This window comes from Camellia sinensis, chromosome 7 (assembly GCF_055761805.1).
Source record: "Camellia sinensis isolate YWXY chromosome 7, ASM5576180v1, whole genome shotgun sequence".
NCBI lineage: Eukaryota > Viridiplantae > Streptophyta > Magnoliopsida > Ericales > Theaceae > Camellia > Camellia sinensis.
This window is the reverse complement of record NC_138967.1, coordinates 77,917,166-77,936,719: the sequence shown is the minus strand read 5'-3', so window position 1 is coordinate 77,936,719 and position 19,554 is coordinate 77,917,166.

Genomic DNA, 19,554 nt, shown 5'->3' with positions numbered 1-19,554 from the left:
ATCAAGTTCATCAATCAAATCTTGGTCTTTCAAAAATTACATACATACTTAACATACGTCAATCTTAAAACAAGGGGTGATGACATTTCGGGCAAAACAAAAGCATAACCTCGGCATCGAGCACACCCGTTCATAGTCCGTCGGCGGCCGATATCTTAACAAGGGTGTTACTTAGGCTTAACGTCCCCTAGCACGAAAGGACGGTGCTACATAGGCTTAAAGTCCCCTAGCACGGAAGGACTATGCTACATAGCTTAAAGTCCCCTAGCACGGAAGGACCATGTTACATAGGCTTAACGTCCCTTAACACGAAAGGACGGTGTCACTTAGGCTTAACGTCCCCTAACACGAAAGGACTATGCTACATAGGCTTAAAGTCCCCTAGCACGGAAGGACTATGCTACATAGGCTTAAAGTCCCCTAGCACGGAAGGACTATGCTACATAGGCTTAAAGTCCCCTAGCACGGAAGGACTATGCTGCATAGGCTTAAAGTCCCCTAGCACGGAAGGACTATGCTGCATAGGCTTAAAGTCCCCTAGCACGGAAGGACTATGTTACATAGGCTTAACGTCCCCTAACACGAAAGGACGATTCCAAGAATGTCATTCAAAACAGAGCTTATACTTGATACATAAAATAGGGATATCATTCATGCTTAACAAATACTTTTAACAGAACAAGGCAAAGCTTTATCAAAACCTTAAGAACATAACTTTATTAAAAATACCACTCACTTTGGTTCTTGGGACGTCGGGATCAAGGCAAAGGTCCAAGTCCTACAACACATGACAAAGCACACTGAACATACTTCTCAAAACAAGTCTCACATGCATGCAATGATCTCAGAAAAACATGCTGGAAGTCAAAACACTGTTTTACATGTCAGGAAGACATGCTGGGTACCAACCAGGTCTTTGCCGAGGTCCCACACCTCCTGGCCGAGGTGTGGCTACCTAGGCTTTGACATGCGGTTGCATGCCGAGGTGCGCACAAGACAAACTAAAGGTGTAAGTGATCATGCAAGGTAGGCCAAGGTGAGATACGATGCTTGGCCTAAGTGTGAGGTCTAGGTAAGAGTGATCTCGGCGACTACACCTCGGGAAGTGAGGTATGGAGATCTGGGTTTCCACCCGTGAAGAACATGAAGAACATGAACATGAAGATTATAAAGAACATGAATGCTAAAATCATAACTCCTTTATTTACAAAATCTGGGATTTCATGCTATGAGTTCGAAAACATGGACCTGGGTACCCATACTTGAAAATCATATGAAAACAAACACAAAAACATGAATCTAGGCAAGAGCTTTTGGATCAAAACATGACTTTTCTTAGAGAACACATGAATGCTATTTTCTCTTTCTAAAACTGAACTTCAAAGCAATGTATAGCTTACAAATCATATTCAATCATGCAATGCAATAACATAAACATAAAGAACGACAAGAGCAAATTAAGAATCTAACCTTAGAACACGGATCTAACGGTTCGATCTCAAGGAATCAAGCTTAGAAATCCACTCTCTCTCAAGAACTCTTCTTCCTCTCCTAGAGCTTCTCTCTCTTCTTCAAAACAAGTATACAACAAAATGATGGGTTCTCTCTCTCTATCGGTTGACTTAGTTCTCAGCTCGGACACGTGGCAACGGCTGGTGGGTTCTTCTCAAAAAAGTGATAGATTGACAAGACAAGACTATGACAAAGCGTATCTAACAAGCTACTCGGTATGGCACTCCGGCAAGTGGTGACATCGGCTAAGGACAAAGCTTCGGCAACTAAGGTGACAATGACCTCGGCTAGGAAGGACAACACTTGACTAAGCTGTGCCACACCTTGGCCTAGATGTGCCACACCTCGGTCTAGGTCATACCACTCCGAGACAAGATCACTCAGGTGCAAAGGTAACATCTCGGCCTAGATGATTCACACCTCGGCCTAGACATTGACATCTCGGCCAATATGCCAGGGCGAAGGTGGAGGTCAAACAAAGGGGTTCCAAGATACTTTCAGACTGAAGATGACCTCGGCTTGGAATGATCTAGGCGTAACATAACCTAGGCTTGGCATGACCTAGGCTTAACATAACAGGAAAGGGACAAAGCATGCATATATACTTAGACAAATCACATAAACACAAAACAAGACAAGATTCATGAATGCAAACTTATCGAGACAAAGTTATGTAAATGAACATGAATATGACCATGACATGAATATGGGTCGTTACAGCACCTTAACATGGCAAAACATACAAATGTATGCAAACACGACTAGGACATAAAATGTGGGTTGCTACAAGATTGGTGCTTGGGAATTCTTCTTAGCATTTTTGGAATACAAACAGGGGTTCTCTTCCCCTCTCTCACTCTCTCACATACACACAATCAGTCACCACCAAACCTCATCTCACCTCACCTCACCTCACCCCATCTCACCACGGTCGCTCACCATCATTGCTCACAGTATGTCGCACATCACCACTGCTACCACCGCAAATCATTACCAGCACCATCGTAATACAAATAGGTTTGGGTCTCTTTCATTTCCACTCTTTCTCTCTCTTGCTCTCGCTTGCTCTCTCTCTCCCTTCTTCTATTTCCCCATTTCTCACTCCTGTTCTAGGGTTTATATGATTTATTCAGTTTAATTTCCTGTTTAGCTTGAATGAGGTTTAATGTCTTCAAATTGTAGTAAACACACACACGATTTCTTTCTATATATATATATATGCTTTCCTAAATCATGATCCACAAAAGTTGTAGTTGATTGGGTTCACCAATCATCTTAGGTTTCTCCAAGGTCTTCGCTTTTGGGTTTCAATTATTCGAGCTCGTGAGTCGAAAACTTTGATTTTTCTTTATGGGTTTTGTGTTCTTGATTTATCTTTCTTCTGATTTTTGGGTTTTCTTATTCATCAAGTGAAGTTTTTGGGTTGTTTAACTCACTAAATTTTCTTGTACATGAACTCATATATTACTTCTGTGAAATTTCTTCTTAAAGTAGTCTTTTTGTGGTTCATTATTTGAAATAATTGATGTTTTTTCTTCTTTTAATTAGTTTAATTGTATAAAAGCCTTGGAATTGGTTGGAGACTTCATTAAATTTCTAGTGATGTTTGTATGAAAACTTTGGTGACATTATTGGGTTGTGACTTGAATTTGTTTTTGCTAAAATTTTGATGCACCAAGTTATAGGGTAAAAACTAATGGGCCAAAACTAACATTACATGTCTATAAATATCAATTTCGATCAAATTTATGAATTGGGTTTATGTGTAAGATCATGGGTCTCTGCTAATTTTGCTTATGTTGATTGCTGAAATTGACATATGGCTGCTTGTGCTCTTTCTTTGTTTCTAATGTAATTTTTCCTTGGATTGAATTGATTGATATGTTGCATTGTGATTGTAAAAACTAACCTTGATGTCAATGTAACATTTATGAGTTGGGTTTCTGTCGTAATTACTTGTTCTTTAGTCAAATTTATGAATTGGGTTTATGTGTAAAATCATGGGTTTCTCCTAATTTTTTCTATTTTGTTTGTTGAAACTAATATATGCTTGTTTGTACTCTTTCTCTGTTTTTGTTGTAATTTTTTTGTGGATTGAATTGATTGATATGTTGCATTTTGATTAGAAAAACTAACATTGATGTCAATGTAATGATTGATTTGCTTCAGTTTTATGTTCTCTCATGGAATTACTTGTTCTTCAGTCAAATTTATGAATTGGGTTTTTGTGTAAAATCATGGTTTTCTACTAATTTTTCTAATTTTGATTGTTGAATTGATACATGCCTGCTTGTGCTATTTCTCTGTTTCTGTTGTAATTTTTTATTGGATTGAATTGATTGATATTTGATTAGAAAAACTAACCTTGATGTCAATGTTATGATTGATTTGATTCAGTTTTATGTTTTTAGTTGCGAATTATCGTGTTTGTCTGCTTTACTTGTTGGGTTATAATTTGTGTGACTATGATCTATTTTGCATATTGTGGAGAAGTGGTTTGGAAATACTCTTGAATCCAGTCTGACGTCTTTGATCCTTTGATTGCTACCTGAAAAATGGTTGAACACTTTGGTCGGAGGTGCTAGAATTAGCACTTCTACAGACAAGTTAGAATTCTCTCTAGTTTATTTCTATTTCAAGTTACTTCCTCTATTCTCACACACATGCTTTAGTTGACATTCCTCCCTTTTTATATTACCTCTGGGCCTAAGGGTCGGGTCCACTCTTGATCTCGTACGTAGTTACCTAGTCGGCCTTCTAGTTGAGTGTTGGCTCTTGTTTGGCTCCTTATACGGCCGATTTGTTTATTCGGCTTTATTAGCCCTTGGTCAGGGCTGAATTACTTTGGCCGGATGTCGATCAAATGCCTTGGCCTCTTCCACGATAATTTTATTCGGCCTCCACAATTGCCCCCCGAACATCTGACTAATACCAATTAGCCGGCATGTTTGGTTTTGCGTATGGAAAGTCAAAAATACGGCACTCGCACTTCTTTCAATACCGAAGCGTTAGAATGAACACAGTTTTAGAAATCATTATAACTTCCCACCCTTTCGTATACGTTGCTCATTTAATGCGATACAAAATCGCGTTGTCTTTTCGAATATTTTTGAATGTACAAGGCTTTTTTTTTGGTTCGTTCACAGTATCACTCCTCCAAGACCTCTACGACTTCTGCCTGCTCCCCATTGTCCTTCTCTCTTTAAACTGTAAGTTCTTCTCTTCTTTGTATTTCTTCTTCATTCTAGCTCCTATTTTCTTGTTCGTTTTTTAGTTAACGTGTTTTCTATTCCGATTGAAATGGTGAAACACCTGAAAGATCTCCTTTCTACGGACTGTATTTCCGCCTTTCAATACTATTTCTCCATTCCAGATGACGTCCATCTGTCACTCGTGGCGGACAGCGTAGTCGATATGGAGAGGGCTGATGCAAGTACGATGATCTTTCCCCTCCTGTCAATCGCTGAGGGCGGAGTCCATTTCTCTCTTCATCCATTTCTGAGGGCCGTTCTTCGTTATTGGGGTCTACTCCCTTCTTAGCTAAACGTAATTTTTTTTTTCAAATTATAATGGGCATAGTAGAATTAAATCGCCGACTTAGGATTAACCTAGGAATCCCTGCTATTCGACATTGTTATGCCCTAGCAAAATCTTTTGGTCGGCAGGGACGCTACTTCCTCAAGGCCAAGGACACTGATCACCACTTGGTGACTATGCTTACCAGCTCTGGTAAGCGTGTTGACGACGTCATGGTGGTTGTCTGAGGTAACTAAGAATTTGGTGAGGGTGAAGATCGCCTGGATCCTGTGCCTAGGCAAAAAAGCGAACCAGGTGGCCGCACAGACCCGTTTTTTATTTTATTTTCTGGTGCATTTCTTATATGTCTATTCGGCTTTGATTCCATGAACTTTATTGTTTCTCTTGTGCAGGTAACGATCTGAAGAAAACACTCTATTCTGCCGACGACATTGTACTTGAGCAAGTCAAAACCACGCTCAAATTCTTTGGCCGTCCAAACCTTTAAAAGCAAGGGCGAGCTGCCCACGTGCTACTTCGATACAATCCAACGTATTCGACCTTTTCAGTTGCAGATCACATCTTAATTCCAAGGGGGTGAGCAACATCTTACGACACTCATCTTTCAAAACTTCAAGAGCCTTAGGGACATCGGCCTTGAAGGTTCATATTTAGACGCAGGTGGTGAAGTCGGTGATCAGGCCGCTAAGCAGCTAGGTCAATCCAGCTCAGATGGGTCTAAGGGTCACTTGGGGGAGAAAGTTGATGTGGCTCTTAACTTAGCTTTTGAAGAAGTCGGTTTCAGCCTCCCATCCACTTCAGGCCAAGTTGACACATCCTTGGAAGAGGATATTTTTACCGATCTAGGAGACCTAATCGGCACAGATCTTGAAAACATAGCTGGGGAATCGCTTGCTCAGATTACGAGAAGGAAGAATGCCAAAAAGATGGCGGCCCGAAGGAGGGCTGAAGCCGCCAGATCTGAACCTCCATCATCCGCTCCTATTAAGGCTGAACCTTCACCACCTGCTCCTGTTAAGGAAATAGAGTAATTTGTTATGGCCAAATCGGTCATTGAACAACCATACGATCCAGAAGCTGAACAAAGTGAGGAGAAACGCCCCGCCAAGATTGAGATCGGCTCTTCTGGAGACTTGATCGATAAACGGTCTCACATAGAAGAGTCCCAAGACTTGGCAGTGCTGTTTGTTATCCAGCCCAGAATCAAGAACGTGCCGATTTTTGCAAATGCATTGGCTTTGAAGGAGCCCGCCATCGCCCTAAGTGTGGCCCTAAGCGTGGCCTGTCAATTTCTTTGCCGATGGACAGGGCCGCGTTCCGTGCAGAACTGGATATGGCTTCGATGGCACTAACTACTCAGTCGGTGATATTGCTACGTAGTTGGCAAACTTACAATACTTCATTTGTTTTTGTATGCCAACTAACTTACCCATGTTTTGTTTCAGGGGACGGGTAGAATCGCAGAAATCGGCCACCGTCATTATGACACCGTTGAGCAAATCGGCTTACTTAAAGCCGAAATCGAGACTGAAAAGGGGAAGGCTAAAAAGGCGTTGGCCAAATTGGCGGTGGCGTCTCTTAAAGCCGACTCTAAGGCAAGGAAAGCAAAGGAGGAGTGCGTGAGGGCCAATGCTGAGGACGAAAAGGCTAAACGCGCCGATCTACTTAGGGTGGGAGCCAAGGAGAGGGCGAACATGAGTGACGATGCAATCAAGTTGGCCAAGGAGGCGATCTCGAAGCTAGAGGCCGACTTGGAAGAATCAAAGAAGGAAAAAGAAATTGCTGACTCTGAGATTTCCAAGGCATTCGATGTCGGAGAGAACGCGGCCATGGAAAAGTATGTAGAGGAGGTACCCAAGTTTGAAAACCAAGGCTTCAAACATGGCTGGCTTAAAGCCCTGGTGGCCGCTAACGTGACATTAGAGCAGCCGATTCCATTCGAGCAGCTGGATGTGGAGCCGCTGGAGTCTGACCCTGAAGAATAAATAGTGCTAGTGTAATTTTTCTTTGTGTTAAGCATCTTTTGTTATGTAGTTTTTGTAGGTTTTTGTTCATTTTGTTTGTAAGTTTTTCGTAGGGCAGTTTTCATGTGTAAAGTGACTGTTTGTCTTTTGTATTCAGTTTATTAATGAAAATCGCCCTTTTTGTCTCTATTCTAAATTGCTAATTTCAATTGATGGCTAAGTAGGATAATGTATCATAATTCAGCGATAAATAATTTAAATTCATAGCCAAGACAATGTACCATAATTCAGCATTAGATTAATGGTTAATTCAACATTTGGCTATAACATAATCTGTCGAATTGCATATACGGCTCAGTGCTAAGCTTGTCTGGCCAAGTGGGGCAGTATATCGTGATTACACTATAATATATAGATGTCGAGTACAATCGTCCATTTGCCCCTACCCCAGTTGGACAAGTCGTTCTAGAGTCGAATTAAACATATGGCTTGCAACAATAACATAATCTATCAAATAAAATATATGGCAACATAATCTGCCGAAAATTCACATATTTGCCCTTGCTCCATTTGGATGTCCTTTTAGAGATGAATATTACATACGGTTTGCAACGTTAACATGATCTGCCGAATAAAATATATGGCTCACTGCGAAGCTTGTCTTGCCAGGTAGGGTAGTGTGACGTGATTCGACTATGACATAATATGCCGAATAATCATATACTTGCCCTTGCCCCATTTGGGTGTTGTTCTAAACCTGACTACAGACGTAGGGCTAGCTGCAGGGCGCATCAAATATGCTGTATTCGCAATTAATGAATGAGGTATCTATTATTTAAGAGGTCCTATGCATCGTGGAGCTGATCTAGCACAAATGACGAAAAATGTAGTCAATAATTTGAGAGCGAACAAAAACTCGAGTGTCGATTGTGGTCGTGAGTGGGGCCATAGATGTCTTAGAGATTATTCTTCAACAGAAAAGGAGAAGGAAAGAGCTGGGTGGAGCTGGACGTTGAGATGCATCGCGCTGTTGGGGACGAAGCTCAAAGAATAGGAAATGTGATAGCGGAGGGGAGAGAGAGACGTCGGTCGCCCAGATGTCGGAGTAGGTCCCCTAGAAGAGGTGATGTAGTGCGGTCCCCAAGAGATAGGGCTCAACAATGAGGTAGCTCAAAGACCGTGAGTGGGCATGTCGCTTCGTGAAGTGAGCCAAGCAGACTGCCGCGCCTGTTGAGCTTTTCGATCTTTATTGGGAACAAACCAATGACCGAAGCAGACTCAATAGTCCGTGACCCCAATGTGGTAGTGGAATTCATGCAGCAAATATTTCTGCTAGAGAGGTACAGCAGTCGCTCGTCGGCCGGGGTGATTACGAAATTTTTCAGGGAAGGTATACATGGATCGATCCAAGGACTTTACAACGCTTATGAAATCGGCATGCACTTGCGCACGGCGAAAAGAGAGCTCGAGCAAAAGGAGGGGCGAATTCAAGATTTGGAGTGTCGTGCGAAAAAAGCCAAGATGAGGTAAAAAAGGCTAAGGCAGCTGAAACCCAGTCAGCGTATTCCATAAACCCGGTTGTCACGGACAGAGTCAACCAGCTCTTGCTGGATCACGCTATGGCCAATAGAGAGATGACAAACATGTTTTCCAAAGAGGCTATAAGGACTCAGGCCTATGAAGAAGGCTTTTTTGATGGCCAAAAAATCAAAATTGAGAAGACTAAGGAAAAATTGGCAGAAGACGTCTGTCGATGCGAGAACCGCGACTTCAAGCATGGTTGGGTTGGGGCCTTACGAGCCACGGGCATCGATTCGGCATCACCACTATTTTAGAATTACAAGTTTCCCTTTGAAGCTTACGACACCAAAAAAACCGACGATGAAGAGGATGCTGAGCCGAAAAAGACTTAGATATTAAGAAACATGTTATTGTACTTTTGAATTTGTCCAAAGCTATGTATTTGTACCTTTTTAGTGAAATAAATAAATATTTGTTACACTGATATTTGTATCAATTTGTGTGATAAGTGCATATTTTTAGGCCCTATGCCGCTGTATTGCCAAATACTTGGCCGTTCGTGGTCATGTGATAAGTGCATATTTTTAGGCTCTATGCCACTGTATTGCCAAATACTTGGCCGTTCGTGGTCATGTGATAAGTGCATATTTTTAGGCTCTATGCCACTGTATTGCCAAATACTTGGCCGTTCGTGGTCATGTATGAAGGGCGCTCCAAATTTGGGGGCTTATTCGGCTCAAACGTGAGTTTGTACGAAGGGAGCTCCAAATTCAGAGTCTTTGTGTTGGCCAATTGTGAAATCCACGAAGGGCGTTTCGAATTCGGAGTCTTTGAGTGAACCAATTGTGATATCTACGACGGGCACTCCGAATTCGGAAGCTTATTCGGCCCAAACGTGATATCCATGAAGGACGCTTCGAATTTGGAGTCTTTGTGTTGGCTAATCGTGATATCCACGAAGAGCGCTTCGAATTCGGAGGCTTTTTGTTGGCCAATCATGATATCCACGAAGGGCACTCCGAATTCAGAGGCTTATTCGGCCCAAACATGATATTCACGAAGGGCGCTCTGAATTCAGAGTCTTTGAGTTGGCCAATCGTGATATCCACGAAGGGCGCTTCGAATTCGGAGGTTTATTCAGCCCAAACGTGATATCCACGAAGGGCGCTCTGAATTCAGAGTCTTTGTGTTGGCCAATCGTGACATCTACGAAGGGCACTCTGAATTTAGAGGCTTTTTCATTATTCAACCATTATTAACGAGACGACAATAAAAAGGGGAATGCGTTACGGAATTCATAGATGGGTACATGTTAGCATAACAGCAAAAATTAGAAACACTCTAGCACGTCGTACAAGTTGGCTTTATGATAAAATTTATGCCAATGTGTGGAATTCCAGGGTCGTGGTAAACTTCTGCCGGCCATGTCTGAAAGCCGATATGCCCCTGTTCTAGTAATTGAATCAATCTGATAAGGGCCGTCCCAGTTGGGGCCTGATTTACTGTCTGTCGGATTCTTAGTAAAAGGAAGCACTTTATTGAGAACTAGTTCTCCAGGTGTATAACGACGCAACTGCACACGCTGGTTATATGACTTGGCGAGCTGCCGCTGATACCGCACCATGCATGCAAGAGCACGATCTCGGCGTTGTTCAATCAAAGTCAAATCTAGGGCCAATATCATGTCATTACGGCCTATGTCAAGAACCTTGGATTTTAGTATGGGCAGGCAGATTTCAAGAGGGATGATTGCTTGTGTCCCAAAGCACAGAGCAAACGACGTTTCCCCAGTAGGTCGCTTCGGAGTAGTGCGACGAGCCCTCAATACACTCATCAATTCTTTAATCCACCTGCCTTTGGATTTTTCCAATCATTTCTTGATGTTGTCTTGGGTCACTTTATTGGAGGCTTTAGCTTGACAATTGCTTTGTGGGTATGCCGACGAGGAAAAGTAAGGCTGGATACGATACGTGTTGGATAATTCCCGATAGACGCCTCAATCGAATTGGGTGTCGTTGTCAGAGACAAGTGCTCTCGGTATGCTAAATTGTGTTATGATGTTTTTCCATACAAAACATTTAACATCGACATCTCGAATATGTGTTAATGCCTCTGCTTCGACCCACTTTGTAAAATAATCCGTTGCGACGATCAGAAATTTCTTGTTCCCTAGAGCCCGCGACAGTGGTCCAACGATATCGAGTCCCCATTGAGCGAACGGCCAAGGACTAGTGATGAAGTTTAATTCCTCGGCTGGCAAATGAGTTAAAGGGGAAAACTTTGGCATTGTTCATACTTTTTTACGTAATTCTCAGTATCTGATCACATGGTCGGCCAATAATACCCTTGCGTTACAGCTCGGTGGGCCAATGAGCGCCCTCCAGAATGGGCACCGCAGCTACCTTCATGTATTTCGGCTAAAAGTTCCTCAATGTTATCTCGGTGGACACATTCCTGGTATGGCCCAGAGAGAGATTTTTTGTAAAGCTTTCCCTGCGGGTCCAGATAGTATCGTAGGGCCTTATTTCATAACTTGTGGGCTTCCTTTTTGTCCGTTGGGAGCTGTTCTGAGGAAAAAAATACAGCGATAGGGTCCATTCAACTTGTTCCTAGTTCAATGATGTTAATCTAAGCTGGTTCCGAAGAGATGATGCTCGGCTCTGGGATGAACCCTACCTCGATTGTTCATTTAACTTCTGAGTTAATGGCGGAGGCTAGGCAAGCAAGGGCATCCACATGCGTGTTCTGAGTCGAGTCATCTGATTCAACTCATGGTGGTCAAATCTTGTGAGCAAGGAATTTTTCATTTTCACGTAGGCGGCCATGCGGTCATTTTTAGCTGTATACACCCCTTTCAACTGGTTGATGACTAATTTTGAGTCACAGAAAACAAGCAACCACCGTGCACCAAAGTGAAGTACGTTACGAAGGCCGGTTAGCAATGCTTCGTATTCAGTCTCATTATTTGATGCATCAAAGCCCAGTTTGACCGACTGCTCGATTATTGCCCCTTCGGGGGGCATGATTACTATGCCTGCCCCGCTGCCACGTTGGTTAGATGATCCGTCACAGTACATCTGCCAAATGTCTCCAACATATATTTGCCAGTCGAGTTTAGGTTGCACTTGATTGAATTTGAGGTCGACATGGTATCCAGTGAACTCGGCTACAAAGCCAACGAGCACTTGCTCCTTGATGGTAGTTCTAGGCAAAAACTAGATATCATATTGGCCGAGTTCCCAAGCCCATTTCGAGACTCGCCCTGATGCTTTCGCATTGCGGAGCGCTGACTAGAGGGGATAGTCCGTTAATACCCTTATGGTGTGAGCTTAAAAATAGTGCTTCAATTTTCTTACAGCCACCACGAGAGCAAGAGTGAGCTTTTCCAGTGATAGATATCGCATTTTGGCGTCGACCATGGCCTTGCTTACATAGTAAATTGGTTGCTGTTCCCCGAGTTCTTCTTTTAGTAGCACGATGCTTACCGCCCGATCAGATACCGCCAGGTATAAGATGAGCGGATAGCCTACTGATGGAGTTGCCAAGAGTGGTATTGATCGGAGATAAGTTTTCAAGCCGTCCAGCGTGGCCTGGCACCCGGGAGTCCATTCAAATGCTTTGCCCTACCGAAGTGTATGAAAAAATTGTCAACAGCGATCTGAGGAACAACTGATAAACCTATTTAGGGCGGCGCCCATCCCCATCAACTTCTAAACTTCTTTGACCGATAGAGGGGAACCGAGTTCTAGAATTGCCATGATCTACCTCAGGTTGGCCTCTATTCTGTGATAGTTGACAATATAGCCAAGAAATTTTCCAGATCCGATATCGAATGCGCATTTTGAGGCATTCAGTTTTATCTTGTACTTTTAGAGAATGCTGAAAGTCTCTGCACAATCAGCTAGATGGGCGTTCTTTTCCTTAGACTTCACCACCGTGTCATCGATGTATACTTCCATGGTGCGGTCGAGTTGTTCCTTAAACATAGTGGTAGCCAGTCTCTGGTAAGTTGCTCCCACATTCTTCAGTCCGAAGGGCATGACCTTGTAGCAATAGGTTCCCCTTGAGGTGAGGAATGCGGTCTTTTCTTGATCCTCCGGATGCATGACAATTTGGTGATAACCCCTGTACGCATCCAAGAAACTCATTCGCTGATAATGTGCCATTGCATTCACAAGTTGGTCGATTCTAGGAAGAGGAAAACAATCCTTTGGATAGGCCTTATTCAAATCCATGAAATCGACGCAAACGCGCCAAGATCCATTTTTCTTCTTTACAACCATGGTATTGGACAGCCATGTGGGATAAGTGACTTACAAATTGCCCCTGCATCAAGCAATCTGTCAACTTCATCAACAACGGCAGATGTATGCTCCGCGAATGACCACCGACTTTTCTGAATAATTGGTTTGACTTTTGGATCAATGTTAAAATGATGTTGGGCCACGACTAGGTCCACCCCCGGCATCTCGTATGGTGTCCATGCAAACATGTCGAGGTTGATGAGTAAGAAGGATGCTAGCTTGCGTCTATCAACTTCGCTCAAAGAGGTGCCGATCATGAAGAATTTTTCAGGGCTCTCATTGATTACGATCCGATCGAGGTCTTCAGTTGCCTTTTCAATGGGGATTTTACCAATGTCTCTCTCGATCCGATACTTCAATCGAGTTTACTTCTAGTTCATTTGGCCTCTTTGTAGCAGCAATAAAATAGCATGCCTGTGCCGATTTCTGAGAACCCCGAATTTTATCGATGCCATACTCAATTGGAAAGTGAAGTAGTTAATGGTAGCTGCTCGGCACAACCTGCATGGTGTGTAACCAAGTCTTTCCCACGATGAGATTGTATGGTGATGGGACTTTGATGACCAGAAATTCTACGTCTGTTGATCTAGTACCCCGCCCGTACTGGTAGTGTGATCTTACCTAAGGGATACTCAGGGTTGGTGTTGAAGCCAAACAATGGGTAATCGGCCGGCAACAAATCCGAATAAGTGAAGGCTAGTTTAACAAACGTCTTGTAATACAATATTTCCAAAGTGCTTCCCTGATCGATAAGAACATACTCAATTGTGAATCTGTTTACGCATAGCTTGACGATGAGGGGATTGGCGTGGGGGAGAGTTACTCCATCTAGATCAGTGTCATCGAAGCTAATCCTCTCAGTTTCATGGGGCCGTTTGGCTGGTGTGATCAGCTTGGGCAGGCTAGGTTGCAACTGAACTGTATGTACCTCGGCTAATGATGGTAGGCTGTATATCATGTGAATTATGCTAAGTGGAGGTGAATCCGACCGTAGGGCCACTATGTTTGATAGATTGTTCTTCCAGTCGTATTGCACTAGCCGATCGTATTGTACCAACTCTTCCAGGTGGTCCTTGTGATATTCGCACCGCTTATCCCTTCTCCTTGTATCAGGAGGCCCATCATTTTGGACGGCCATTTAAAGAATAGAAGATGTTGGACTTTGGATAAGATCTTACTGATCGGCTTTGCCAATTCCATATACTTCTTGTCTAAACGTCTTGGGCGCCTGCTATCCACTTGACATTGTTCGTTTGATCGGTGCAAACATTGATAGCTTGAATGGCGTGAATCACGCCTTTTGTCTTGTTTAGCCCGAGTCCGAGGTTCATGGCTCCTTGATGGCACGACGCTTATCGGCTGAATGAGACTAGATGGAGCTGACTTAACAACTTTCTGTCCAGCCTTGACCCGTAGGGCATTGTCTTCCATCTTACAGTATTCTTCAACTTTTTTCATTAGTGCCCAAACTGTTTTGGGGGGCTGTCTGGTCAATGAACTGCGAAGAGGACTATCAGGATGTAATCCCATCTTAAAGGCGGTAATGGCCAAGGAATCATTGCAGGCATCATCCACCAGGTTGAAACATTCCCAATACCATGTCGAATACTCACGGAGGGTCTCTTCTGGTTTAATTTGCATTGCCTAGAGAGAGTCGGTTTGCTTTGGTTGAACTTCATTGGTGATGAATCTTGCCCTGAAGGATTTTTGGAGTTTATGAAAGCATTTAATTAATGCCGGTTCCAATTTATAGTACCAGTTGACGACCAACGGTGCTAGGCTACTTGGAAACATTCGACACATGAAGGCTTCGTCATCAACTTGCAACGTCATCGCTTGTTTATAATCACGAATATGGTCAGTGGGATCTGATTTTCTGGCATATAGGGTGAATGTCGGTGCTTTGAACTTTTTAGACAGTACTGCCTTTGCGATGCGTCACACGAAAGGGTCATCTCTATCTTCTTTATCTGAATCATCATTTATTTTCCCTCACTTGTGCCATATATACGGACTTACTTTGCATGAGTTGGATACATTGACTCGTCCCTTCTTTATGGGTTTCTGGGATGGTGAGTTAGAATCACTGCTATTATCATGTTTTCGAAGTCGATGTCGTCGAGCATCCTTTTTTCCTAGGGATCAACCCCGGTTACGGCATGCGACCTGCTGGGATTTGGCTAGCTCCAGGGCCAATTCCTGGCACAGGCGCTCGTTCTCAGCTATCATGTCTTCTAGACGCTGTTCATTTTGCTTTGCTTGATCCATGATTGTCTGTATGGTCTCTTGCACAGAAGTTGTGGGTGAGGTTTGAGCTACTGGGTCGAAGTTCAGGGCCCGTCGCGTGGTGATATTCTCCGGTCCAAGCATGTTTCTTGGAATGATGTCATCTCTTGGCATAACGTCATCAACAACTACTTGAGTATTCCCATAAATGGCACCAATTGTGGGGAAGTGGTTTGGAAATACTCATTCTCGCATACCTGAAAAAGGGATGAACACTCCGGTCGGGGGTGCCAGAATTAGCTCTTCGACGGACAAGTTAGAACTCTTTCTAGTTTACTTCTATTTCAAGTTACTTCCTTTATTCTCACATACCTGCTTTAGTTGACACTCCTCACTTTTTATATTACCTCTAGGCCTGAGGGTCGGGCCCACTTTTGATCTCGCACGTAGTTATCCAGTCGGCCTTCCAGTTGAGTGTTGGCTCCTGTTCGGCTCCTTATACAGTCGATTCATTTATTCGGCTTTATCAGCCCTTGGTCAGGGCCGAATTACATTGGCATGATGTCGATCAAATGCCTTGGCCTCTTCCTAAATAATTTTATTCGGCCTCCACACATATATACTTCATTTTCAATATGTATCCCAATAAGGAGCTACTCAATTACTTCAGTTGGGATTGGTTTTTAATGACCCTAACTTTTATTTCTTTATTTTAATGCAATTAGGCTTTAATATCAATTTAAGAACTAATTGGAGACGAAGTCATTTGGTATTGTCAATTGAAGCAATGGAATCTTTAGTATACAGAAGTTGAGGACTTGGTATTATTTTCGTCTTGACTAAGCCAGCGTTAGTGTGCTTTCATGTCTGACTTTGACCCAAATTCATTTGTCTTACCAATCTATATGAGTTACCCTTTCTCCATTTCACAATCTAGAATTTGAATAATTTTGTGCCCCCAAGTCCAAGGGTTGTTGTGTGGAGATTCTCTAAATAGTTACACCTTGATTAAGAGAAAGTGATATGTAGGTCATTTTTCAAAATTTTCTATTGGAAACCCTTTTTAAGGTATTGTCCACTGACATCAAAATTGCATGATTAATAGTATTAAATTCTATTCTTCGATGCGTCACAACAGTTTAAACACTCTAGGATTACCAATTTGGAGCATGTTTCTGGTATATATATATACATATATATTCCAAATCAAGGAAATTACTGTGAATGTTTTGAGTTAAAAATGCAGTAGGGCTTTTTGTCTGTTTCGTTGCATTTGCAATCTCTTATATTGTCTTTGTTATGCTTTGGCCTTTTGGTATATGTTTGGAACATTCATGTTGCGAATGGAAACATACATCAAATGGAATTTTGAACTTGTCAATAAGTAGAAAATTAGGTGGCCAAATACCAAATTTAATATATGCAGATTTGCAGATTCGTTAGTAGAATGGTTCTCCCTCTAGGAAATTGGGTGTTGTCATGGAATTTCACCTGTTCAAGATGCTCATGTTCCCATAAAATTGAGTTCAACTGGTTGTGATTTTCTTCTTTTGGATATTTGCAGGTTGTAAGGGATTTCAAGAGAACTTATGATCTCTAGTTACAATTGCATCATGACATTGAACCTTGATCTTACAAATTTTCTTGCGACATTTTTTCTTTAGGAGATCTAATCTGTTTACATATAACTTGTCAGATTATTGCATGATTTTCCCCTTAAGAAAAACAAGTAATGAATTCTTAAAATGCATCTCAGTTTGATATTAGTCTATCTTTATGGCTACATATATTGTCATTTGTATCGAAAAAGGGCGTTTCGGGGAGGGTGGAGCGAAAATGAAAAATAGCCCCCGAACCACTCTACGAATGTCACGGACAACTTCCTCATAACAAATAGGACCTGTAGGGACAAACGACATATAATTAGCACACATAGGTTGTGAGTTAGAGTCGAAAATGTCTTAAACATAGTCGTAAAAGGGCGTTGGAGGGAAGGGGGGAATGCAAAATGGTCCCTAAACCACTTTACGAATGTCATGGATAGCTTTCTCATAAAAAATAGGACCAATGGGGATAGAAAACATCTAATTAGCACACATAGATTGCGAGTTAGAGTAAAAAAAAGGGCGTTCGGAGAGTGAAAATACAAAACAGCCCCCGAACCACTCTACATATGTCACAAATAGCTTCCTTAAGAAAAATAGGACCTGTGGGGATAGCCGAAATCTAATTAGCACACATAGGTTGAGAATTAGAGTCGAAAACACCTTAAACTTAGTTGAAAAAAGACGTTTAGGGGGCGAAAATGAAAAACAACCTACAAACCAATTTATGGATGTCACGAGCAGTTTCCTCATGACAAATAGGACCTGTGGGGACAGACAACATCTAATTAGCACACGTAGGTTGCGAGTTAGAGTCGAAAACGTCTTAAACTAAGTTGAAAAAGGCCGTTCGGGAGAGAAAATACAAATAGCCCCGAACCACTCTATAGATGTCACAGGAAGCTTCCTCATGAAAAGAAGGACCTGCAGCGACAAACAACACGTAATTAGCATACGTAGGTTGGGAGTTATAATCGAAAACACCTTAAACTTAGTCGAAAAATGGTGTTTGGATGGAGAAAATGCAAAACAGTCACTGAACCACTCCATGGATGTCATGAATAGCTTCCTCGTGAAAAATAGGACATGTGGAGATAGACGACATCTAATTAGCACACGTGGGTTGGGAGTTAGAGTCGAAAACTTAGACGAAAAAGGGTGTTCAGGGGGCAAAAATGTAAAATACCCTCTGAACCACTCTATGGATGTCGCAGGAAACTTTCTCATGAAAAATAGGACTGGTGGGGATAGACAACTTGTAATTAGCACATGTAGGTTGGGAGTTAGAGTCGAACACACCTTAAACTTAGTCGAAAAAGGGTGTTCGGGGGATAGAGATGCAAAACAGCCCCTAAACCATTCTACGAATGTCATAGGTAGCTTCTTTGGGAAAAATAGGACATGTGTGGACAATCGTCATCTAATTAGCACACGTAGGTTGGGAGTTAGAGTAAAAAATGCTTTAAACTTAGTCGAAAAAGGGCGTTCGGGGGGCGAAATACAAAACAGCCCTTGAACCACTCTACGGGTGTCATAGGTAGCTTTCTTGTGGAAAATAGGACCTGTGAAGATAGACGACATGTAATTAGCACACGCATGTTGGGAGTTAGAGTCGAAAATGCCTTACATCTACTCAAAAAAGAGCGTTCGGGGGGTGAAAATGCAAAACAAACCCTGAACCACTCTACAAATGTCATGGGTAGATTATTTTGTGAAAAATAGGACTTGTGGGGATTGAGGATTCTAATTAGCACATGTAGGTTGGGAGTTAGAGCCGAAAATGCCTTAAACTTAGTCAAAAAAGGGCATTCGGGGGGCAAAAATGAAAAACAGCTCCTGAACCACTTTACGAATGTCATGGGTAGCTTCTTCATGACAAATAGGACTTGTGGGGACAAATAAAATGTAATTAGCACACGTAAGTTGGGAGTTAGAGTTGAAAACACCTTAAACTTAGTCAAAAAAGGGCAATCCGGGGGCGAAAATGCAAAACAGTTCCCGAACCACATTATGGATGTCATGTGCAACTTTCTCGTGACAAATAGGACTTGTAGGGATAGAAGACATCTAATTACCACAAGAAGGTTGGGAGTTAGAGTCGAAAACGCCTTAAACTTTGTTGAAAAATGGGGTTCGACGGGCAAAAATACAAAACATCTCTCGAACCACTCTACGGCTGTGTAACTGGTTTCTCGTGCTCCTCAGAGGGATTAGTCTCCTAGGATATGATAGCCTTACAGTTTGCACTCCTGTGGTTTTGAATCTAGTTTCACAAGTGCAATGTGCAATAGAAAAACACAAATGAGAGTCTAAATCTGGCAAATCTTTGGAAAATCGATTTATAATCAGAAATGCCAAAAGTGGACTGCATTGCCAGATTCTAGAGTCGTCACCTAAATATTTTTGGAAAATTTAAGAAACCCGTGACTTGTGCCAAAGGCCACTTGTCCATTATAACCAAAGTGTCTTGGCTTGGGAACTTAGGTATGAGAGGGGAAGGTCATGAATTGATCACCCCATCCACCCGATCAAAGATCAGCCTCTACTAATCATGAGGTGATTTTTATATACAATATATGCTATTGTTCTGATTTATTAATGGTAATTTACTATGTGAGGCACAAAAATATAGACTAAGTCACTCACTTTGAAATGCTTTGATTTCATGCCTTGTTTGAAAAGAGTTTTGAATATGTACTACTTGAAAAAGTCAGCTCATATATGCATTAATCAAATGTTTCCAATTCAAGAGAACTAGCCTTCATCCACCGGCATTCAAAGAGATATATCAAATAAGCACTTAGCTTGATGGTAATATGCTTGATATGGCAACCCTAAAATACATGCAATATGCTAAAGAAAAAAATACTTACCTAGTACTTTGAG